General features: G+C 44.0%; 1 long non-coding RNA gene across 1 annotated transcript in view; it reads right to left on the minus strand.

The window, feature by feature from the left end:
• Nucleotides 1-676: 676 nt before the first annotated feature.
• Nucleotides 677-25,478, minus strand: part of LOC138284566 (uncharacterized) — a 32,311-nt gene continuing 7,509 nt past the window's right edge. The window contains exons 2-3 of the long non-coding RNA XR_011201417.1: nt 3,578-3,707; nt 677-3,280 (exon numbers count right to left, since the gene is read on the minus strand). This is a non-coding gene — a long non-coding RNA (uncharacterized lncRNA). The remainder of the gene's footprint in view (nt 3,281-3,577; nt 3,708-25,478) is intronic.

The raw sequence follows: 25,478 nt of genomic DNA on the forward strand, positions 1-25,478 counted from the left end.
AACTGTGGCAGGAAGACCTCCACAATCGACCTGGCAGAAACAAGAGAAATAAGGCAAGTACTTACTTTATGTCCAGTTTCCATTCCACTTCCCATCATGGAGCCCCTCGTCAAGGTCCTCCCTTTGCTGCAGACACTTGTCCATGAAGAGAATTCACACCATTTAAGTCAACTCCTAAGGTAAGCCACTTGTGCATTTCTTCAATGTTACAATGGTTGTGGGCCCATGCTGTTGGTCAAGGTATGTTTTCCGTAGGTGTAGGACATATGTGTGTATTTTCAGACTTGCTTCATGGAGATACACACATATGTATTTTCACTGTGGAACAATACTTACAAAAAAGTGAGGTTCCTAGCATAATGGTCCATCTCCATTGGAAGACCGCCATCATGAGACCGTCGGCACACCAGGAACATCATAAAATGGTGGTTGGGAGACCGCCAGCTCAGCTGTCTTCTTGGGACCACAGCCACAGTGGTATGGCGGTGCAACTGCCAAACTCATGAACAGTCCCTTAGTCACAAGTGGCAAATGTGAAGATTCCTCATACACATGAACTACACAAATAGAATTGGGTTTTTTAAATTTATTTTATGTTACCAAAACTGTACCTTGTGACAGATTAGTGAAAAAAGCTGCATAAAATAATGTGTATCCAAATTATCAAACAGATATTCTATCTACTTTACGTGTAGCAAGAACTGTCAACTATGTAATTTGAATGGCACAATGATGCAGAACAGGTGGCAATAAATTAGGTACTGAGATTACTAACTTTAAAGCAGGAGAAATATCTATTCTGGCAAAACATACACTACTGTCACTATCATTTTTCATGAGAGACTTAGCATTAGACCTGGTCATTCTAAAAAGTAGAAGTGGATAGGCAGAATGTAGCGATAGGAACCTTAAATTCAAGCAAAGGTTGCCTTGGAAGTTCCCAAAGTTTTTTTTTTTGTTTTTGGAATCAGAGTTCCAATTATGGTCACAGCTGTAAAAGTGGAATAGTCTACTTATTGAAGGTGCGTTATCAGGATTTATGACATCCTGTGGTCTTCCAAGGGTGATGTCTTTATAAGGCTTTGCCTATGCTGGTAGGTCTTATATATCTAGTAGTTCTACTGTTGCACTTCTAGTGATGAAGCTCTCACTTTCAGCTATTTTGTTTTTGGATTAGCACTGCAAGTATAGATACAATTATCGTGGTATGTGCAATGCACTGTGTTGCTTATTTGCAGTGATGTACTGTGGAGTTGTGTTTTTTTTATACAGTTTGTGACTGTTTTTTCCCCAGTGCTTAAGGATGTTTCTTTCAACAATACTTCATTATGTGGTATAAGTATAAATTCTGAGTACAGTAAAAAAGGGAAAATGAAATGTAGATTTTTATTATATCATAGCATTAGAGCATGATAAATTGTAGTGATGTATTTATATTATTAAGTTATGCACTGCTACAATTTCTAAGTTTAATTTATAATTTAATAAATTGTAATGCTCATATTTGCTTCTTTCTTTTTATACAAATGAAGGGCACCATTTATTGGAGTAATGTGGTTTACAAATTAGATCTTCCAGTGTTGCTGCATTAGGTTACATTATAAGGGTGTTCCTGACTACAAAAAGCAACATACACCCATTTATACAGTCAAACACTCACTTATAGCCCATACAGCAACTCATACACCTACTCACACCCCTATACAGACACATACCCACGCAGTATTTCAGAGACCCACTTGCACACCCATACATTCATACAGCTACTCACCCAGCCATACATCCACTTGCACACCCAGTGACACACCCATACAGCAATTCATACAGCCACTCACTCACACGTCTACACAGACTCACTTACACACACACTAACACACCCACAGAGCCACTCAGACGCACACTCACATACCCATGCAGCCACTCTCACACCCACTCAGACACTCACTTACCCACAAAGCCACTCACACATGCATTCACACACTCACACAGCCACTCAAAGACCCATTCACACACACACACACACACTCATAGGCCCATTCACACACTCACATGCTGACTCACACACCTATTCACACACTCACACACCCATTAACACACTCACAATCCCACTGACACTCCCATTCAAACACTCACACATCCACTCACAGGCCCACAAAACCAGTATCACACCCACTCACAAACCCACACAGCCATTCACACACCCACTCACACACCTATTCACACACTCACAGACCCATTCCCACACTTAAACACCCACACACTCACCCATTCACACACTCACACACCCACTCACTGACCCATTCATGCACTCCCACACCCATTCACACTCACACACCCACTCACAGACTCACAAAACCACAACCGCAACCCTCACAAACCTATACAGTCACTCACACACCCATTTACACTCACACACCCACTCACAGACCCTTTCACACACTCACACACCCACTCACACAAACCCACAAAACCACTACCACATCCACTTATAGACCCACTCACACACCAATTCACACACTCAACTGTTCACTAACCCACTCACACATTTGCTTACACACACACACACCTATACAGACACTCACAAACCCACTCAAAGTGACATACATGTGGACATATGGCAGCAGTCATTCATACATTGACAAATTAACATACAGTTTTCCTTTCTTTAAACCAAATAAGCGGTCCTGAAAATAACCATTTTGTTTAGTTTCTGGAACTGGTTTATTTTTTTATACAATGAACTATAGCTAGAAAAGTAAAGTGGAAAAATGCACAGAACTTGTGCAAATAGTGTTCTCAAAAACAAAATTTAATATTGGCGGTTGGTGATAGCCTGAACAAAAGCTGGGATTGACTGCTCTCCCACACTATTTTATTTAACATTGAAAATAAGATGCAATTTTGAGCATCTGGGGAACCACTGAAGGAATATTGGTAGTTATTGCTGCAGGATCCAGGTCTCCAGGAGCAAGTTGAGGTTGACAACTCGATTTTGCACATGTGGTGCACCTCTTTAGATCTATGCTTCTGCCAATTGTTGGAGGTAAATGGTACAGAGATTCTTCGACATGCTGCTCGTCCATGAGAGTAGTTTTGAAGTTCCTCTTGAAAGTTCTTTGTTAAAAAGGTTGCATTTGATAACCATTGCAACCACTTTTTTCACTCCAGATGGTATAGTGAAAACCTACCATGTGATGGATTCTTTCTTTGGATCCTGTTCTTCTTTGTCAGTTTGCTGCTGCTCTTCCTTCCACTCTCTTTGTTCTCCTACTGCCATTTTCTACGATGGTTGAGAAAAAAATACCAGAAAAAAAGAAAATCTTCAAGCTGAGCTGCAGAGGTGTCAAGAGTAAGGAGAGAAACTCAAAAAAAGAAATAGGAGGAACATCCTGTACAAGAGGTTGGCAAGTGTTTCCACTAATCAAATGCATTTGTTGCTGTCTCACATGGGATTCATGAATCTGTCACAGTAGTGCTGCAACATCACCGCAAATTAGAAATATGTACAAAACAACCTTGTAACCTAAAATTACATTTTGGAATATAAGTTTCTGTGCTATTTTATTAAATTACTTACCTCAAACATCAACTTAGTAGTGTATATTTATATTCTAAATGTTGTTAAAAATCACAAAGGATCAGTGGTTCCCCCGTGGAGCCCGAAATAGGAAACATGTAAGGGCTGAGCTCACTGCAGATCCACAAATCTAAAACAAAAATAAAACAAAAACATAACACAATTTTTGTTTTTAAAAGAATTAAAACTATGCATTTTAAATTTTTTATATTGTTTTGCTACCTAAAACATTTGTAGATTAAAATCACACAAAAAAAACCCTAAGACTAAAGTAATGTTATAGTTAGGTGTGTTTAAGAAATATATGTTTTTTTTAAAATAAAAAAGCTTAGGAATTCACTGAAAAATACAAATATTAAAGTAGCGTTATAGTTAGGTATGGTTAAACAATATATGTTTATGTGTAACAAACCTTACAAATTCACTGAAAATAACTAAGATTGAAGTAACGTTATAGTTAGGTGTGATGAAAATTTTTATTTTTCTTTGTAAAAAATCGTTAGAAATTCACTGGAAAGAAACAAAGGTTAAAGTTACTTTATAGTAAGGTGAGATATCATAAAAGGATGTATTTTTATTTGTGAAAAAACCTTACAATTCACTGAAAAAGCCAAAGATTAAAGGGGTGTTATAGTAGGTTCAGATTTTACACATGTAAAACCATAGAAATTCAGGAGTTATATTTTTCTGAGCTAACTATACCTAACAGCACTGGAATGCACTTATTATGACCTTACATATTTCATCACTCATGACATGGTCATTGACATCACTGATGATATTGCAAATTACATCACTGGTGCATTACTGACGACATCATCCAGCAAAGTAAATTTCAAGATACTTCATAAAATGCATTTTTTAAATAAGAAAAGGAGAAAGGTGAGAGACCTACAGCATAGAGCTCACTGTAACCTCATCAACTACCAAACTCATGTATTACCAAGGAGAGAGTTCTCAGGTGATGGTCCTGTCTTTTCTAAATCACTACTCTACAATAATGACCAAAATAAGATGTCTAACCCTACAGGCTAGTCTATCACAAACCACAACAACACCATTTGTCAACCTGAAAAGAGGTTTCAGTGCAGATATCAGTTTTACACAAACCATTACAACACACACCCAGGAGAAAGGTCTTAGCAGGCATAGCACTGTGTCAAAAACCACTAGTAAAATATTCTTCACCCTGGAGAAAGTTGTCAACAGAGAAGTCAGTCTGTTGCAAACTACTACTACACTCATTCATCACAAACGAGAGAGGTCTAAGCAAAGTGGTCAGTATATCCAAAAACACAACTAGACTCAGCCATCACTGTGGAGTGAAATCTCATTAAACAGGTTAAACTGCTGAAAAGCACTATTATAAACATACATCAGCAGGGATGTGGTAGCGTAGAGGCTAGTTCAATCATAAATATTACACCCTCATCAAAACGGGATTATGGTGCAGATGATATGTTAGAAATACTAACACTCATTAGTAGTACAGAAAGAATAGTAATTTAACGTATGCAGTAGCTAAGTATATATCTTTCAGTGGCAGAAACTTTTACTAAACACTCACACTAAATGGATGATCTCATCAGTGATGTCATTTGAGATGTCATCAGTGATGTCACTGACCATGGCATGAGTGGTATAATATTTGAGGTCATAAGCAGTTCATTCCTTGAGGGCATAAGTTATAGCTAGATCAGGTAACTATGGTTTTGTCTGTGTAAAATCTCAACCTACATATAATGGCCCATTAACTTTTGTTTTTTTCAGCGAAACTGAATATATCTATCTATCTATACATCTATATATATGTATATATATGTATATATATATATATATATATATATATATATATATATATATATGTGTATTTTTCACCTACAAAACCAAAGCTTACAGAGACGTTACAGTTAGGTTCTGAATTTACTCGCACAAAACCAGTCAAATTCAGCAGTTATATTTAGAGTCATTTCAAGAAACTATAACTCGCTGCCTAAGGTAAGTATAACTTGGGCCCCTGCCATGCACAGTTTTCCCCTCAATAATGTTACTGCAAATATTATAGTGATATTATCAATGATGTTATCAAAGACAACATGGGTGTTGCAATCTGTGGGTTAATTAGCAGTGCATGGCGAGGGCACGGGTTATAGTTACCTTAGGCTGCGAGTTATAGTTACTTCAAATAACTCTAACTAAAACTGTTGAATTTGTCTGGTTTTGTGCGAGTAAATTCAGAACCTAACTATAATGACACCTTAACCTTCGTTTTGTAAAGTGAATTTTTAAGGCTTTTGTAATTCTATTTCCTAACTATAATGCCCCTGTATTTTTTATTTTTTCAGTGACTTTCCCTGGTTTTTAAACGTTAAGTAATTTTCATTACTATACGTTAATCCAACCGCCATGGCCAGTCCCTGCTGCCAACCCCCTTAACCACCCAACCCCACACTGTGCATGCCCTTTGGGTGTGAGAATAGATGTGAGCAGGTGTCTCTGGGTGTGAGTGACTGTGAGAGTGTCTGTCTGGATGTGAGAGTGGGTGTGAGAGGGTCTGCGTGGCCCCCTCCCCAGGTCGATCTCAGCCCTGGGGACCACATCCCCCAGGGCACCGCCATGTCACCTGGGTGCCCCTTAGCGCACACAGTCAGCACCATTGGAGCCCCACAATCCCAAACAACTTCCCATCTCCTGATGGATCCGGCATTGCTGTCACAGACAGGGAGTTGCTAAAATGCAGCTCCCTGTCTCTGAGAACAATAATTTCCTCTGTTTCACTGCCCGCATCTCTGCAGGCAGGGAAACAGAGGAAGTCTCTGGAAATCTCCTGCTTGACAGTTCTCACTTGCTGGGAACAGAGTGATTGCTCTGACTTGGCAGGAGTTGTCAGCACCCACCAAGTCAGAGCAAACAGCTATGTTCCGGGGTTGGGCACCCTGGCAGATTGCAGGAGCTGGCCCTGGACGGTGACAGTCAGCAGAGCCATTATTGACTCCTTCCCCCAGCACTGTTAAACTTCCCCGGGGAGCTGGTGATCCCTGGGGGTCCATGCCAGCGCATCTTAATTATTTTTCAGCCCCTGGTAAAAGTGTTGGCATTGAATCGGATCTCTTCTCGAGATCCTCGGTATTCACAAATTTGTCACAACTCTATATATACAAATTTGGATTTCCTTTGATTTATCATAAGCTACTAAATGGATTTACGCCAAAAAAAAGGGTCATCTGTGGACCAAAGGATCCCTTTCTGCCAATTTTTGTGTAATTCCATCAAGAGGTTCGGACTACAGGAGTGACTAAAGAGTCTACGGGAATTAACATGGGAAATGCACTTTTTTTTACATCCCCTTTTTCTTGGACCCGGCTTGACAAATCATCTCAACACTTTTACATGCACATAAAGACTTGGGCACACTTTTTTGGAAAATTTTGAGAAACACTTTTTCAATGGAAACTAGGTACTAACTATAACTACCTACTGGTGGCCGCCAGCAGGATATAAATATATATACTCCTGAAAAAAACAAAGGTTACAAGCATGTTATAGGGATGGTATAGTTAGGGTCACATATGACCCGTTCAAAACCAGTGAAATTCAGCAGTTATAGTTACCTCAGCTAACTATAACTTGCGTCTTGTAATGCACTGCTTATGACCTCACATCTTACATCACTCATGACATGGTCAGCGACATCACTGATGACACCTGCGTGGCAGGTGTTGGCCACAAGGCCTGCGACCAACCCCTATAAACACCTAACCCCACTCCACGCATGGCCTGCCTCTTTGGCTGTGAGAATGGGTATGAGACGGTGTATCTGGGTGTGAGAGGGGCTATGAGAGTGTCTGTCTGTGTCTGCAGGTGGGTGTGTGAGTGGGTCTGAAAGTGGGTCCATGAGGGTCTGATTGGGGCTGTAACTGGGTGCACGAGGGTCTGAGTTGGTCTGTGAGTGGCTGTGTGAGTGTCTGAGTGGGTCTGCGAGTAGGTGCATAAGGGTCTAAGTGGGTGTGTGAGTGAGAGAAAGAGATTAAAAGAGAGAAATTGAGAGGGAGAGATAGAGACGTGAGAAAGAGAGTGAGAGGGCGAGAGACAGTTTTTTAGGCTTTGATGAATAATATACTTAGAATGAGATATTTCTAGACAAATTGAAAAGAAAAATATATTTGTCAAGTGAAAAGAGTGAGATCACCTTTCAGTATGAACCTTAAACTTTTGAAGTTTAAAAGAAATTAATGAAGGAAAAGTCCACAGGCACACCTGGAGTAGAACCCACAACTTTGAACCTGTAGGCCATAGGTGAGTCCATACTGTGATGCTTCCAGACATACAGATGATAGTCAACCCACACATGTAATTGGAAAGAGACGTGAATGTTCCAGCACTAATAAAGTTTAACAGTCAAAACACTAGTAAACAATCAAACACACTGCCAAGCGATACTAGGATTTAAACTCTCAGCCTACTGAGTGACAACACAAGACATCGACCATTAGGCAAGAAGTGGTTTTTCTCTACATGCAAAAGTAACTATAACATTAGTACGAAACATCTTGCCAGTCTGACTCTTTGAAGTCATTGTATGGTGAGACCACGGCAGTGACTCTTTCTCTCTCTCTCTCTCTCTCTCTTTTCCATCCCCTTATGGTTTGAAAGAGCGAGAGAGTGACAGGACCACGGGGGAGGCTCAATGCCCCCGGGGTCCTAACCGGCTCTCCATATCCTGCAGGAGTCAGCATTGCTCCCACAAGCAGGGAGCTGCCAGGGGCAATGTTTTCATCTGTTTGCCTGCACTCATAGTTGAATGCAGAGAAACAGATGAAAACATCACTTTTGCAAGCGAGAGCTGTTTGGCAGAAAGTGAAGTGTTTGTTCTGACTTGGTGGGAGCTGTCAAAGCTCCTGCCAAGTCAGAGCAAACAGCTATGTCCCGCTGGTGGGCATCTCAGGACATAGCAGGGCTAATATTATGAGGGGGGCCATGTGGAGCCCCTCCAACATACTCTACCCCCAGGGAGGTGATGGTCACTGGGGCTCAGGGGTCTGCAACATCTTTTATTGTGGCCCCAGGGAGGTGACAGTCCCCATGGCTGTGAGGGGCCATGCAGCCCGCACTGTATTTGTGTAGAGGCATCGGTAGGTGGTGGTCCCCAGGACTGTGGGGGGATGCACAGCCCCGCCCCGGGGCTGCAGGGGGAGGCCGGGTGGCACCTGCATTCATTTACTTTGATGGAAAAATCCAAATATGCATATATAGGGATGCGAACGCTCCCCAAACCCTCCTGATTTTGTGCGGGGATCCGAATGGCTGCCAACACTTTAACAAGGAAGTGTTGGCAGCCATATTGGGACTTGGTTTCAACTGAGTCCCAGAAAAAAAGATTAAAAAACACAAAAGGGTTGAAGGTAGGGACACCCTGGCCCCTTAGCTCTGGTGCTCTGGAGCAAAAAAGCATTTTTTTTAAATATTCAACAGAAGTTGCGGCCGGATCCGTGCTTGTTTCTTTGAGGCCCCTGGATGGGCCAGGCCCCAGGGGAATTGAAATTATCAATGCGGGGATGCCCAGCCCAACCGCAGCCCCGAAGATGGCCACCTCCCTGAGACTTTAAAATTTGCTTGATAAATTAAATTAAATAAGGTTCATAAGATTTACAGAAAAGCATGAAGTGGATCAAGGTCTGCTCTGGCAGTACATCGCAGGGACAGGAAAATACTGGTGTCCCCTAAAGACCGCTGACTCCTAAAGACCTGAGCAACACAGGAGCTGCCCACTGTGCCAGCCCTACAGTGAAAAAGTAAAGATGTCTCCCAGCAGGAAAGGGGTATTGCTAGGTACAGTACCAGCATCCACAGGTAGAAAAACCGTGAGATACTCATTGATGGAACTTTTGCTTGACTCTAGTTGCAATCTCTTTGAGTGACAAAACTCTAAGAAGCGAAGCCATCGTCTTTCCAGATTTTTTTAAAAGTGAGAGTTGTGTCAAAAATGTCAGGTAAGCTCAATGCATTAAAATTGTTTTGAACGGCAGCCAATCATAGGATTGAGAGGCCCTTATCCAATTTAAGACAATCTAAGATAAAGTGTGTGTTCAAACTGGCCTCGGTGTTGGCCCACACACTGACCCAAAGGCTCCAACTTAACTTTGTTGGATATATGCTGGAGGTTAAGGTCTGAGTGAATAATAAAGTGGGAGCTCGTGGGGGGCAGATGCAGGTGCCTCCTGCAAATGCGGTTTTCCTCGATCTGCAAGGTAGTAACATTGCGGTATCTCCAACCCTCAGCACCACATAACTCTGCAGATACACACTGAACATTTTACATATTCAAAAAATGGGAAACTGTCCCCCTGCCTGCAGCCTAAGGCAGGTTAAATAGAGTTCCAACCAATCTGCTGAGCTTTATGCATGAGTGACTAATCTAGGCTGCCAAGAACCAGCGCTTTTAAAGACATCCCCCCAAATAGTTAAATCACTCACTCTAAGTGATTTCCCCCTCACCACACATTTGGATATGCTTTTCTTCCTTGGCCCACATGCCATAATGTGAGATTTCTGTTTTCTGATAATTTGTAACCAGGTCCACCTCTCTCATGAAAGAAATAAAGGATTCCACCAACATGCTGAAGGCCCCTGAGGGGTGCGTAATAAGTACCACTTCACCTGCCTGGGGCAATGCCGGTACTGGAATTTGGGAACTCATCAGGATATCTGCAGTGGCTTTGACCAAAGCGGGACACAAATTATTAATATAGATAATAAAAAGTAATGGAGCCAGAACACATCCTTGGTGGAGCCCACGGGTTAAGGGAATAGTATCAGACAGTTCTCGTGCCAGGCTGAACTGTACCCTTGACTTCGTGTTCTCATGAAGGATATATAAAACGTTCACTAATGCCTACTCTACCCTGAGAGCCAACATCATCATCCAGCGTGTGGTTCTATTAACAGAGTCAAATGGTGTGAACAACTCCATAAAGGCCCTTTTCGTCTTTTTTGCAGAAATTAAGTTCTTGCTCGATTCATTTTCTTTGTCCTGATGCGGGCCCTCTCATTTTTCTGGGTCGCAATGCCATCAACGTTTTTGGCAATTATTAAACAAACGTTTAAAATATATATCCATTGTCTGTTTTTGTTCTTAACACACTGTGTGATCACCTGAGTGCTGAACACTTTGTCATCCCCATTTTATATTGCGTTTTAACTGCTGAACAATATTGATATATTGCACGCCCTAAAAATGTTTTGTGTGTACCTTGTTTTGTTTATCTGTTTATCTCTGGTTTTAGATAGGGGTGTTAGTTTTTTGTTTTATTATTAGTTATTCTGATAATTAATGTTTTGGTATTCCCTCTTTTGGAACCCCTGTTCTGCATCCAGATATTATTGCCCCTGCTTCCAGCTGCATTTTGGGCTGCCCCTGTTGTGTTCAATCATAATCACAGACAAAATGAAGCATGGGTTGCAAAATATCATCTGTGTCCATCTTTGGGTCAACTTTTAAGCAAATCTACACGTGACAACTGTACATACATTTAACCAAGATTTTCATGCATTTGATATTAATGGTGGCTGTCCTAAATATGTTGTGAGGTCCATTGCTATGCACTGCTGTACTATTGTTTATGTGTTTGCCAAAATTAAAATTGAACAAAACTCGTGGTTAAACTCAGGGAGTGGGCGAGGATCTCCACTGACATTGCTACCAGAATGGTGTGTAGAGTGAGACAACACCGAGAAAAGACAGACATGGCACTTCCTCCGTGCTAAACCATTTAATCATATAGCCAATTGAAAAGAGGGAGAAACAGCCGGGCGACTGTTATAGAATACATTCCCATGAATTTCATCACCAAGGAAAACATTGCAGCCCCTTTTCTTGGGTCTCGGCCGCAAGAAGCTGCTTCTGAACGAGAGCATTTATGAAGAGAAAGAACAATGTGGAGTCTCATCGGAGTCGGCGTTCCGTTGCTAGGTACGGCTGCTCATTTTTTGCATGGGAGGCTTTAAAACGACACTCATTTCCCACACGCTGTATTTTATAGAACATATTCAGTCATCACTATCAGGTCAAAATATTACTTTTTAAATTTTGGAGTCATCTGCTAAACCATAGGCGATGTACAGGCGGGTGCCCAATTCCATTGAAAGACTAAAATAGCTTGACTGTGATCAGTTGGAACTATGATATTTGATTTGACTTGGGCTTATTGTACTAAATAGCGCAGAAGAAGCCCGACTCCTGGGGTTGGTCAATAGCATATATGCTGGCTATGTCACCAGGCTTTGCTACCCTGTGATTTTGGAAATCTCCCGGCTAAAACCCTTTAGCACCATAGATAGGTCAATGGCTGTCCATGGTGCTGAACGCTCATGAGATAACATTGGCCCGTTGTATACTACAAATTGGTCTCAGACAAAACAAGTGAGAAATAAACCACGAATTGTTCGGTGATAGGAAGTAAAGAACAAATTGGCTAGAGACCGGAGACTTTCACAGTTCAAACACTCTAGTGTTTAAATTGTTTTCTGAAAGGTTATATTTTTCAAGTGATAGCCTGATGGGACATTCATATTTGTTTAGTTTTTTTTCGGTGAAAATTCAATTTCTGGACCAACTATCACGCCACTTCCTAGGAGCTAGACATTCTCCTAAGGAACAAGTTACCCAGAAGAGTTAGAAAAGCTTTGGAGTCCAACCTTGTGTCAAAGTTCCCAGCATCCTGGTCAGTGGGAAATCAAATGCATTTTCTTCTTTGATATTTGCACCTAGCCCCCAAAATTGGATTATCTGTGAAAAGCCGTGACATCTCCTATAATAGCTATTTCTTGTCAAGAAGAGGTCACGTTCCTTCCATGGAGATGAATCACTCACTATTTGACAGCTAAAAATGCTCCAATCGTACATTTCCTAGAATCACTACTTCATTATACAAAGAGGTGAATTAATGTTTTCTCAAATGTCCCATTACATACTGTTTATTTTCTTATTTTCTCTGATTTCATTATCAGAAACCCTCATGGCTAGAATGGGAAACTGCATCAAATATATACATTTCGGGGTAGGCCCACGTTGTATCAGAGCCCTTTAGAGAGTGTATGGAAACTGGATTGCTGTGATTCGGACAGTATTTATTAGCCAACTTGATGAAGGTGTTTTTAAATCGCTCCCAGTGATTTCTTAACAGCAGTGTCTTGGTTTTGCGCCGTTCTGAAGTTTTCTAACATTTTTTACAAACAGATACACTGCACAAGAACTCTAGGAGTTCATACAGCACCTAATGTTATCAGGTCTCAATTCAGACTGCTTCAAGAAGGTAAGGTTGATGCTAGACCTGGCATCTTTGGCGTGGTTTCCCCTGACATTTTGCCTTCTGGTGGGCTTTTGTGCATTCCCACTGGACAGCCGCACACAAAGGGAGCTGGGTGTGCCTGGTAGGCCAGCCACATCCTGATGGGCCATTAAAATCTCTATGGGTTATCCTAGGGCAGAAAAACAGTCCAAGGCGTGAGCAGCAAGCAGCTAAGTGCGGCCTTCTGAATGTGGGCCTCAAGCTCGCCGTGGCCCCTGTCGCAGCAGGACCTTCAAGGCCCATGCTGAGGACTAGGAACCGCGACGGCCATCCTTTACTCAGATTGATGTGATGTAGGCGCTCTTACAGCGGGCTCGGGGAATTCCGGTGCCGGAGCTTCAGTACCACACGGCCATGTTGGTTGCCAGTTTGGCTCTGCTCCCGCCTCATAATGCTTACTATCACTGGATTCACAATGGCAAACCCTTTCTAATGGTAACGGTGGCTTTGTCAGTAATGCCTTGGAAATGCCACTTTGGAGAGTGGGCCTTTCTATGTTATAAAATTGGTTTTGTGTGACTTTTTAATGCAGCTACATTCCTCTGGCGGCTGGGGGAAAACACATCTGTGCATTCCCCAGCAATAGCTATAAAACTTGGGCAACTGGAATGACAGACCTCTGCCATTTGAGGGCCTGGCTGGATCGATTGAAGGGAGAGTTTTTGACATTTGGCATCTCTGAGCCTGATCATGGCCCCACTAAAGAGTAAGATCTGCATTCCACAGCCTAATGGTAGACAGGACTGAAATTTAGGGGAGACATCTGTAGTTCAAATGGGGAACCCTTTAAACAACCCCCAGCTTCAAAGGCACACTTCAGTATAACTAAGGGTAGCACACTTCAGCAATTCAGAGATACAGTTGCAGGAATGCCGGACAGAGATTCTGAACTGGGTGATGCACACTGCCAACGGAATCTGTTGTGTACAGGAGTATTTATTGACCTGGGAAAGGACCGTGTACCCTTCCTGCATCGTGGGTGACCTGGGCAAACTGCTTGCTGCAGTGTGGCACTCTGAAGTGTGCTGTTCAAGGGCTTGATGACTTGCCCCCTGTTCTTTGTGGAGGTCTCAGGGACATCAAAGACTTCCTGAGAAGGACCTACACCTTCTATCTGTGTCATCTTGAGAGTGGTGCTCTTCTATGCATCTATTTTGGTTGCCAGACTTCACCAGGCAGCAACGTTGTGAGCATAGTACTAAGTAACTGGGCTTGGAGAGCAGATTTGCCTGGTGCAGAGCCTTCAAAGTATGCCTACATTTAAGGTGTGTAGCCCTTTATTGTGGGGCCACGACATGCATAAGCATCTGGTTCGTAGTGAGCGAATTCACTGGTTGCAGGACCCTGCGTGGCCCACTTTTGTCGAGCGTGCCGCATTTTTCTTGTGCGACACCCAACTACATGCTCATTGTGTGCGGTGGGCCCCTCAGAGGTGGGAGTGTACCCAGAGTAGTGCTGCATTCTACCGCTGAACTTGCATCTGTGTGTGTGTGATCAGATTTGTCTGGTGCAGCTAAAGTCATCGTGCACTTGACACTGCAAGTCATTGTACACCAGACATTGTGCCTCATTCCAGGGAGGTGCTGCATTGATAACTTCTCATGTGCGAGGAGAATTGCGTTGTGCTACTCAGGTTATCGCACACCAGACGTTATGCCTCATTCTAGGGAGGCGATTCAGTGGTAATTTTTCATGTACAAGTGGAATTGTCTGGTGCACAATTAATTGTCTGGTGTGACTCAAGTCATCGTGCACCAGATGTTGTTCCTCATTCCGGGGAGGCACTGCATTGGTCACTTTGCATTTGCATTCAGAATTGTCTGGTGTGATTCAGGTAATTGAGCACCAGATATTGTATTCATACCAGGAGGGCACGGAAATTGGCAACTCTTCATGGGTGATCAGAATAATCTGGTGCATCTCAGGACATTGCCCACTCAACATTGTGCATCCTTTCAGGGAGATGTGAATTTGGTAACTTTTTGAGTGAAATGGGGTGCCCGGGCGGCTCAAGTCATTGCACCCCAGACATGGTGCCTCCATTCCTGGGAGGCATGGAATTGGTAACTATTTTCAGATTGGAGTGTCTGGCTTGGCTGGTCACCACTGTGAACAGCGTGTGTCCTAAGGCGACCCCCCCTGTGCTTTGCAGATTGGGGCCCACTCAGGAAGGCCAGTGTGGAGACTCCTCAGTGAACGTCCCGAGCTGCGGCCATTCCTCCATTTGCTGACTGTTGCCTGATCAGCCATTCTCTCGTTCTTCCCCCCTCCTTTACCCCAGGATCCTGAATAAGTGCAACTACCAGCCGTGAGCGGCCTAGTATCAAGGAAAAGGTTACTACATCTCTAGTTCTTAGAGGCAGGATGTGGCTGGAGGGTGGAAGAAGGTTTGGGTCCAAGAGGAGTCTGCAAACTTATTGACAACTCATCTGCCAAATGTCAGAGCACTGCCTTAGGGGGTTGGATGTGCGTGTGTGCGACTGCTTGTATAGTAGCCAGCATGATATCTGTAGCACTGCATAGTGGTGCGATGTGAGTGTGTGGGAGTGATTGCTGGGGATTAGCTACACCACACAGCGGGGGTTGTCATGCATGTTGTTTAGTATTATGGTTGACATTGAAGTTTACCTGTGCGGCCTAGGTTGTGGAGCGCTGAGATTTTCTGGATGTACACATTGCTGCTATGGTTTGGAACCGGGATGCATCTAATAACTATTTGATATTGATTTGGGGTGATCGTTAGCGTAGGTCTCGTTCTGCCAATGTGGCTGCACTGGGGGCTGGGAGGGACAGTATTATTATTTGTCATGTGTACATATTGTTGTCATATTAACGTAGTTGGGCCTAACACTACTAGCTATATTTCTAAATGTGATTGATGTCAGATTTACATGAATTTCATGTTCTGTTAATTAATGTATGTGTTGAATGTAAACTTTTTTTACATACACTTTGTGTGAAGTCTCTTTTGTGTCGCTCGGTGTAATTGTTGTGTGGTAGTGCTGTGCCAATGTTTTACACATTGGCCCTGTGGCAAGCCTGACTTCTCTGTGTGAAGCTACCCAAGGGTGAGCGCAGGTTATACAGTGAGCATAATCACCCACCCCTGAGAGGAGCGGCATGATCTGCCTGGCTTGGGCCTCACCTCAGCCAACCAGAACGTGCCACCTCCAACACTCTGTCTGCCCGCTTATTGATTCATCATATGCCTGGGCTAGAATCCTCGAGCTCCAAGCAACCAGCAAACATTCTACCCTTACATTCTGCCCCCACTGTTCCATTTCTTACAACACATAATACCTCCCTCCTTATAATACTAAAATTAATAATAATAACAAAACTACATTGCAAAAGAAGTGAATGCAGAAACTTGCAACAAAATCTGAGATGCACTATAAAATATACACAGTGCACTGAATAAGGTGACTTAAACTACTGTACAAAGTGATGTAGGCTCATTTTAGCATGTTGCTTGAGCACTCTTAGCTTAGCCTTAGACCTGTGACCTGTGCCCTTTTACCTATATATACATTTTATTGATTATTAATTTTGTTACATTTTAGCAGGGCTTGATTTTAGCTTACATGTTTTTATTTTTATAATCAGTGTTTCTGAGAATTCATTGCTGTTCGTGTTCTAGATTTATCAGTCCTTTGTATATTTCACTCTGTGCCATTGTTCAAGGCTGTACATGATAACTTCCCTAAAATAGCCGCTCTAAGAGTCCTGGAGTCCAGCCTCACACACTAGACATAGCAACACGTCAGACCTTTTCTTAGACCATCTCGATTGTTTTAAAAACATCACATAGAACGAAGTAGGGCAGAGGGGATTCCAGCCAGAGCTTTTGCATGCTGTCTGCCTTCTTTTTGACACCTACATCGACTCTGGTTTTGTCTTCCAGCTAATTGAGAGCATTGCCAGCAGAACAATGGACGGAGTCCTGCTGCACTTCAGGTATGGGGTTGAGACTCCTCCTATAGACATGGACAGGCAGAAGGGCTACACACCAACATGACCTCAGGTTTAGAGATTAGGGCATAGGTAGGGAACATTAGATTTATGCTTATTCCAGGATGTTGGGACTGTTGATATTTTTCACGTTAATTTCATACTAATGTTGACAATCATTGATGGGTTATGTCTAATTTTCCTAATAATCGCAGCTCGTTTTACATACTAGGATGCAGTCACCCCAATAAAATGTATTGATTGAAACTGTTCCCTCATCTCTTGTTTGTCTTCATGTGTATGAGACCTTGTGTATATGAGATAAAGGGGTATGATCTGTCAACCACAACTTCCCTGAGGAGTCTGAGCGGAATGTCTTTAGGCTGCCAGAAATCATCCTTACTTCTTAGGTTTGGGTGAGGTGCTGCTAGCTAGTAGATGCAGTCAGGCCGGCAGCTTCCATCCGGTGCGATACTGATTCAGTCACTCACACATGGTGGTCCACCTGCCCTAAACCCAGCAGTCTTACCTCTATGGTAAGAGTCCTAAGACAAACGATTCCTACATTAGATGACAACAGAAGAGTGCACATAATAATATAATAAACATACTGTCTAGTGATGCCTAAATAAGGTGAAAACAAAAATAAATATTGCAACATGTGTCCTAGAAATAAAATTCAAGAATAGAGATACCTAAATACCTTGCAAACATCACAGAACAGTGTCCCCCACCCAGCGTCAACAAAGAGTGTTTGGAAAATCACCCCACCACATAATCCTCCAAATACATTGGCTTAACAAATACCCTCCTACGTTTGGGAGTGGGAGACCTGAAAATCTTGCCCCCACTTCTTAGAAACTCACTAGAACTGCTCTGACACACAGCCCCACCAGGACCACTCTGTCCTGATTGCTGGATAAGCAGTAGCCGGAATCCCAGAAGTGCAAACAGAAACATTGTAATTCCAACCACTAGTACATCCAGCCCTGGTCTTGGATTCCACATCTTCACCCCTCATTGTAGCAACATTTCTTTCCTCCACCAGTTACCATCTTCACCCCTCGTGGAAGATTTGCATCACTGTAGTTCTGGGGAAAGACTGTAAGATATCCTTCTTAACACTCCATGGTTTCTTAACCCTTATATGATTACCATCCTGAAACTTCACCTCCTTGACATTTTTAAAATTATCATAATTACTCACTCTTTGCTCGTTGCTCGCCTCCATAGCCATTACATGCTCCAGGTTACGTTAAGCATCACCAACTAACACTGTTCCTTTGACTGAGTAGACAACCCCCTCAACCACACAAAAGGGGTTACTCCCATGGTAAAATTCAGACTAATGTGATATCTTCAAATTTTCTCTGCAACAGTCTCCTCCACCTCACCCCAGAGGAAAGTGCCAACTGCATGGAACATACGGTTGACCCTCTCCATTCCCCAGGGGACTATACAGAGCCTTTATCAGATGTTTGATCCCCTGATTTTCCAAAAAATCTTGCATTTGACTGGTCTTAAACTGCACGTCATTGTCCATGGCCAACACTGAAGGGACCCCTTCAGAACAGAACACATTTTTCAAAACATTGATGACCCTATTCATATTCGGTTCTCTTAGGAATTTGTAAGCAAACCATTTAGAATAGCAATCTACCACAACCAGTGCAAATCTCAAGGACTCTCCCAAAACATTCATAGGTCCAATTAATTTAATTCCCAACTTCTCCCATGGTGATTTAGAGAATATAACAGGACATAGAGGATTATTGTGGGCACGCAATGATTTGTCTGCCAGACAGCACTCCAAACACCTGCTAAGCAATACCTTCACATTCACAGCCATATCTGGCCTTAGCCTCTTCCTTGTCCCTGTTATTCCAGTATGCCCCTGATGTGCCAATCCAATGAGTTTGTTTCTCAGCTCTCCTGGGGGAATAATTATTTTCCCCCTTACAATTAATCCTCCTTCCACACTTAATGCATCTCCCACTTTGCTTAAACCCTTCAATTCATATGGGACTGCACCTTCACTCCGCCACCCATAGGTGATAATCTCCAGGAGCTTTTTTAAGCAACCATCCCTATCAGCACTCAGCTTCAATTCTTGTAAAGAAATAATATTTTCCATGGCTGTCACACCATCCACTAAACCCACCACAAGTTCCTTTTTCAACTTTGTCACCATCTGTCGGATAAAAATTCCATCTTGCACATTTTCCCTTGAGGTATATGCTTCACTTTAAAATTGTACTCGTACACATTGGACAGCTACCGGACCAACCTGGAACGGAATTCCCTAATTCCTTGTTGTAGGAAGTCCGCTCTGTATATACTATCTCAAAGTAAGAATGTGCACAGTGTCAAAGGGTTCCTCCTCAGAGGTTAATAGTGGCAACATTAGATAATACTAATGCTCTATTTTGTGGTAATGTGGAGATCAGTAGGCTTATCAGAGGGTAGTATTAAGCATTTGTTGTACACACACAGGCAATAAATGAGAACACACACTCAAAGACTTAACTCCAGGCCAATAGGTTTTTATATAGAAAATTATTATTTTCTTAATTTATTTTAGAACCGCAAGATTCAGAATCCAAGTGAGTACATAAATTGTAAGATACTTGGCATAGGTAAATATGGAACGTTGAATAAAAACAGTAATGTACACAGTTTTGGCAAAAAAGGCAATAAGCTATTTTAAAAGTGGACACTGCAAAAAACAACAGTTCCTGGGGGAGGTAAGTAAAGGTTAGTTTTTCAGGTAAGTAAAGGACTTACAAGTTCAGTCTCCCGGGCATAGGCAGCCCACAATCGGGGGTTCAAGTCAACCCCAAACACCCAGCACCAGCAACACAGGGCCGATCAGGTGCAGAGGTCAAATTAGGGCCCAAATATCATAGGCGCCTATGGACCAGGGGTGCTCCGGTTCCAGTCCGCTAGCAGGTAAGTACCTGCGTCCTTGGGGAGCAGACCAGGGGGCGTTTGTAGAGCACTGGGGAGGTCACAAACAGGCACACAAAATACACCCTCAGAGGCACAGGGGCGGCCGGGTGCAGTGTGCAAAGTAGGTGTCTGTTTTTTTATAGAAATCAATGGAGAGACCTGGGGTCACTCTGGGGATGCAGGCAGGGCACAGGGGGGCTTCTCGGGCCAGCCACCAACTGGGCAAAGATGAGGGCCGCATGCTGGTCACTCCTGCACTGGTAGTTGGCTTCTCTCAGGCCTCGGGCCTGCAGTGCAGTGCTTCTTCCAGGCGTCGGGTTCTTTGTTACCGGGCAGTCGCGGGGGAGCCTCTGGATTCTCTCTGCAGGCATCGCTGTGGGGGTGCAGGGAGGTCATCTCAGGGTGTCCACGTCATTGGAGTCACCTGCGGGTCCTCTCTGTAGTGTTGGTTCTTCTGGACACAAGCCGGGGGCGTTGGGTGCAGAGTCTTGGGGACTCATGCTTCTGGAGTGAGGCTGGAGTCCCTTTAAAGATGGTTGTTTCTTTGTTGCTTGGACAGAGCCACTGTCCACAGGAGTTTCTTGGACCTTTGGGTGCAGGGCAGTCCTCTGAGTTGGCAGAGGTCACTGGTCCCGCTGGATGCGTCGCTGTGCAGGTTCTTTGAGTCTGGGGACAGGCCGGTAGGGCTGGGGCCAAGTCAGTTGTTGTCTCCGTCGTCTCTGCTGGGCTTTCAGGTCAGCAGTCCTTTTTCTTGCTTCAGGTCATCAGGAATCTGTTTTCTTGGGTTCAGGGTCGCCCCTAAATACTAATGTTATGGCTGGAGGCCAGTAGCCAATGGCTACTGTCCCTGAGGGAGGCTACGCCCTCCTTGTGTCTCACATCCCTAATCCTATTGGGGGAAATCCTCCAAAGCAAGATGGAGAATTTTCTAAGGCAGGGAACACCTCAGCTCAGGACACCGTAGGGGCTGTCCTGGATGGAGGGTGATTCCTCCTTGTTTTTCTCATTATCTCCTCTGGACTTGCCGCCAAAAGTGGGGGAGCTGTGTCCGGGGGTGGGCATCTCCACTAGCTGGAGTACCCTGGGGCGTTTTAATACTAGGCTTGAGCCTTTGAGGCTCACCACCAGGTGTTACAGTTCCTGCAGGGGGAGGTGTGAAGCACCTCCACACAGTACAGGCTTTGTTCCTGGTGACAGAGTGCACAAAGGCACTCACCCCATGTGGCCAGAAACCCATCTGGATGTGGCAGTCTGACAGAAACTGGTCAGCCTAGCACTAGTAGTTGGGCTGGTATGCAGGGGGCATCTCTAAGATGCCCTCTGTGTGCATTTTTCAATAAATCCCACACTGGCATCAGTGTGGATTTATTGTGCTGAGACGTTTGATACCAAACTTCCAAGTAATCAGTGCAGCCATTGTGGAACTGTGGAGTCTGTGTATGACAAACTCCCAGACCATATTCTCTTTATGGCTACCCTGCACTTAAAATGTCTAGGAATTGGCTTAGACACTGTAGGGGCATAGTGCTCATGCAACCATGCCTTCACCTGTGGTATAGTGCACCCTGCCTTCGGGTTGTAAGGCCAGCTTGAGGGGTGTCTTAATTATGCCACAGGCAGTGGGTTGTGGGCATGGCACCCTGAGAGGAGTGCCATGTCGAATTAGTCTTTTTCTCCCCACTAGCACACACAAGCTGTGAAGCAGTGTACATGTGCTAAGTGAGGGGTCCCCAGTGTGGCATAATACATGCTACAGCCCTCAGAGACCTTCCTGGCCACAGGGCCCCTGGTACCAGGGGTACCATTTACAAGGGACTTATCTGTGTGCCTGGGCTGTACCAATTGTGCAAACAATGGTACATTTTTAAGTGAAAGAACACTGGTGCTGGGCCTGCTTAGCAGGATCCCAGCATGCTTCTTAGTCAAGTCATCATCAATATCAGGCAAAAGGTGTGGGGGAGGGGTAACTGCAGCAAGGAGCCATTTTCCTACACTTGTCATTTAGCAATGACTTCAATGGCTTGTGATTATCATTAAATATTTTCCCCAAAAATAGGTTGAAAATGCTGAGCAGCCCAAACACACGCCAGTGCCTCTGTTTCAATTGTGCTGTAATTCTTTTCAGCCAATGACAACCTCGTAGGGTCAAAAGGCAGTGTGTTTCCTTCTGTTAGACCTTGCATCCTTGGTGTGGTCTTCCCTGTCTTTTTTGCCTTTACGTCTCATGTTTGGACTGTGTGCTGGACACTTTACCAGTGCTGACCAGTGCTAAAGTCCAAGTGCTCCTGTGTATATGTGTAATTGACATTTCCATGATTGGCATATTTGGTTTACTAGTAAGTCCCTATTAAAGTGCACTAGAGGTGCCCAGGGCCTGTAAATCAAATGCTACTAGAGGGACTGCAGCAGTGGTTATGCCACCCACATTAGTTGCCCTGTAACCATGACTTGGCACTGCAGTGTCATGCCTGTGTGTGCAGTTTTAAACTGCCAATTCGACTTGGCAAGTGTACCCACTTGCCCGGTATAAACCTTCCCTTTTTATACACGTAAGGCACGCCTAAGGTAGGTCCTAAGTAGCCTCGTTGGCAGGGTGCAGTGTATGTTAAAGGTGGGACATGTACAGATGTGTGTTGTATGTCCTAACCGTGAAATACTGCTAAATTCAATTTTCACTGTTGCAAGGCCTATCTGTCTCATACGTTAACATGGGGGCTACCTTTAAATATCCTTAAAGTGCAGTTTCCCTTTGTGAGCAGATAGGAATATGGAGTTTGGGGGTCTGTGAACTCACAATTTAGAAATACATCTGATAGTGAAGTTGTTTTTTTAGATTGTTAGGGCCTGATTTAGAAAAAGTTGGCACCGCCTTTGCGTCATCTTCTGTGCAAAATAACCTTCATTTACAGCAACTTGGACCCTCAACCAGACCCCTCTGGCCTGATTTAGATCTTGGCGGATGGAATACTCCATCAGAAACATGACAGATATCCCATCCACCATAATATGATCTCCATGGATATACATTTGTGACAAAGTATTCCTCTCCAATAAGATCTAAATCAGGCCCTTGTGTCCCTTGTCCCCAAAGTCGTATTATTCTTGGAATTTGCTAGGTGACTTTCAGACCCACACCTGAAACATGTATTCACATTTGTATCAAAGGTTTTGTCCTTTCTTTTCATTTCACTGTTAGACATAGATCTAGAAGCAGGTTGTACCACCCCTACTGCCTCAGGAGTATGTTATTTGCTCCTTCCTAATTTTCTAGAGGTAATTTTAGATCTCTCAGTGCCTCTTGCAATCTCTAACGTTTCTTCCAGTAGTTGATTCCTACAGCATAAAATTATTTCTTATTCCGACTATCAAAACAATTGATCACTAGTTGGTCTCTCAGATACTTGCTTAATGATCCCTTGAACTCACAGCTAGCACCCTCAATTCTGCCTGTGGGTCCCGTAACTGGATCTGTGCGGTGTGTTGTAGGTATCCTTGTCACCAATTTGTGGTGAGGATAACCAATAGAATCGTAGTCTCTGTAAGATGACCAGTTTTATTTACACGTGTAGAATACAATACACTAAGGCCTTCATTATGACATCAGTTCTGCGCTGACGGTCAACAGAAGATCACCAGCGCGCAGAACCCTTCTGCCGGCCACATAATGAACAATCAGCTGGGCCGGCGGGTGGAAACAGTGTTTCCGCCAGCCGGCCCAGCTGAATGCAGGGCCTGAACATTGACAACGGCTCAAAATGGAGCCGGCGGCAATGTAGCAGTGCAGCGGGTGCAGCACCTGTTGCACATTTCACTGCCCGTAAATCGGGCAGTAAAAAGAGCGACGGGGCTGTGGATGGGGGCCCCTGTTACCCATTCCGCCAGCACCGCCAGGGAAAGGCTGGTGGAACCTGACTCATTATCCACTGGCAGCTCTGCTTGCACCGCTGCCCTGTCGGATATAAAACTCCGCCACCACCAGGCTGCCTGGTGGCAGAAGCCTGGTGGTGGCAGAGTTTCAAAAGTGGTGGTTCTGCCACGTTTATTATACGGCGGTCTGGACCGCCACCGCCGGGATGGCAGTCCAGACCACCATGTTCGTAATGACTGCCTAAGTGTCTCTCTCTCTCTCTGTCTGCTCATCACTTTATCATCTCTTCAACTGCCTGGGCTGGAATCCTCCAGTACAGTGGTGTAATGAAACAAAATTTGAGGAGGCCCTCCCATACAGTACATGGAGGGGCCCCCTCTGGACTCACTCAGGAACTGTCAGGCCAGGGTAGTGTGTGGAGGCGGCCCCCTGGAGTCCAGACGTCTCCGCACCACAGAGGATGCAGGGGCCTTTGTTACACCACTGCTCCAGCACCAAACAACCAGCAAACATTCTACCCTCACATTCTGTCCTTCCAACACATAACATTTACTGTCCTTTTGAATTGAAGTTTCAGCCTTGCTGAAATTATTTTCTGTTTGTTATATAATAGGACTTCTCTATTTCCTTATGTTAGTGTTACGGCCTTGTTATATGTATGATTTATAAATGCCTTAATGCTTGCTACAGCTAGAAGCTGGCCCCTGACATTTATGTGCACATTACAAATAATATTGCAGTATAACATAAGGAGCTCCAGCTGAAATCAAACAGGAAAAAGTAATATATTTGTTTGATAACCCTTGTGATTGAGAAACCGGAGCATCTGCAACCTCGATGATGTGTACGATCTACAGGGTTGGGTAAGATAAATGTTTGGCAGGAGTGAAACAGTTCACTTACTGCAGGCATGGTTTATAGAACATTTGTTTACTTAATATTATTGCACTCACCAAGGTGTATGTTTTGTTTTATAGAAAAGAATGGGACTGTGAGCGTTTCTCTGAGCAAAATGGACGATAGCTTTCTCCAGACACTGGCCCATACACACCAGCAGCCTGTTAGAAACCATCAAAAACTTTCACAGGTAGACCACCTCTAGCACCAACACCCTAGCCCTCCTCAGCTTTAGCAAACGCATGAAATTCAGACCGGAAGCCAGCTGGCACACAGAGGAACTCAGGATGATGAAGCTTCAGTGCAAACAACGGAAGTGCAGATGAAGAATGAGCCAAGACATCACAGACAAAACACCTTAAAATCTGCCCTAATACACTAACACCAGCAGGTACCCAGCACACTGCACTTGCAGACAGAATCAGTGAATTCACCAACAGCAGTATAGAGATATTCACCATGCTGAAAGGTTACTCCTCACCAATGGCTGTCTCTAACAGCATTACCCTCTACTACAAGCTCTCAAATTCTTCTGTGCAAAATAACCTTCATTTCCAGCAACTTGGACCCTCAACCAGACCCCTCTGACCTCACAACGCTAGTCCCCATCCGGACCAAAGAGGAGACCTAGACCTTAAGGCTCTCCATCATCACAGCTGCTGCCTTCCGGGCAGCAGCTGGGGCAGGCACCCTTTTCATGAGGCTGCCTGGTGCCCTGGATCCTTTCCCACCACGAGTGGGGCCCCTTTGGACCTTTGGCCCCATCAGCCCTTTACTAACCCATCAGGGAAACACTCAGACTGATCCTCAGTGCCTCCATCTCATCAGCTACCTTCCTGGACACTTGGAAACCCACCACAGTCCTCCCACTACCCAAGAAACCCTCTAA

The sequence above is a fragment of the Pleurodeles waltl genome, chromosome 3_1 (genome assembly GCF_031143425.1).
Source record: "Pleurodeles waltl isolate 20211129_DDA chromosome 3_1, aPleWal1.hap1.20221129, whole genome shotgun sequence".
In the NCBI taxonomy this organism is placed as follows: Eukaryota; Metazoa; Chordata; class Amphibia; order Caudata; family Salamandridae; genus Pleurodeles; species Pleurodeles waltl.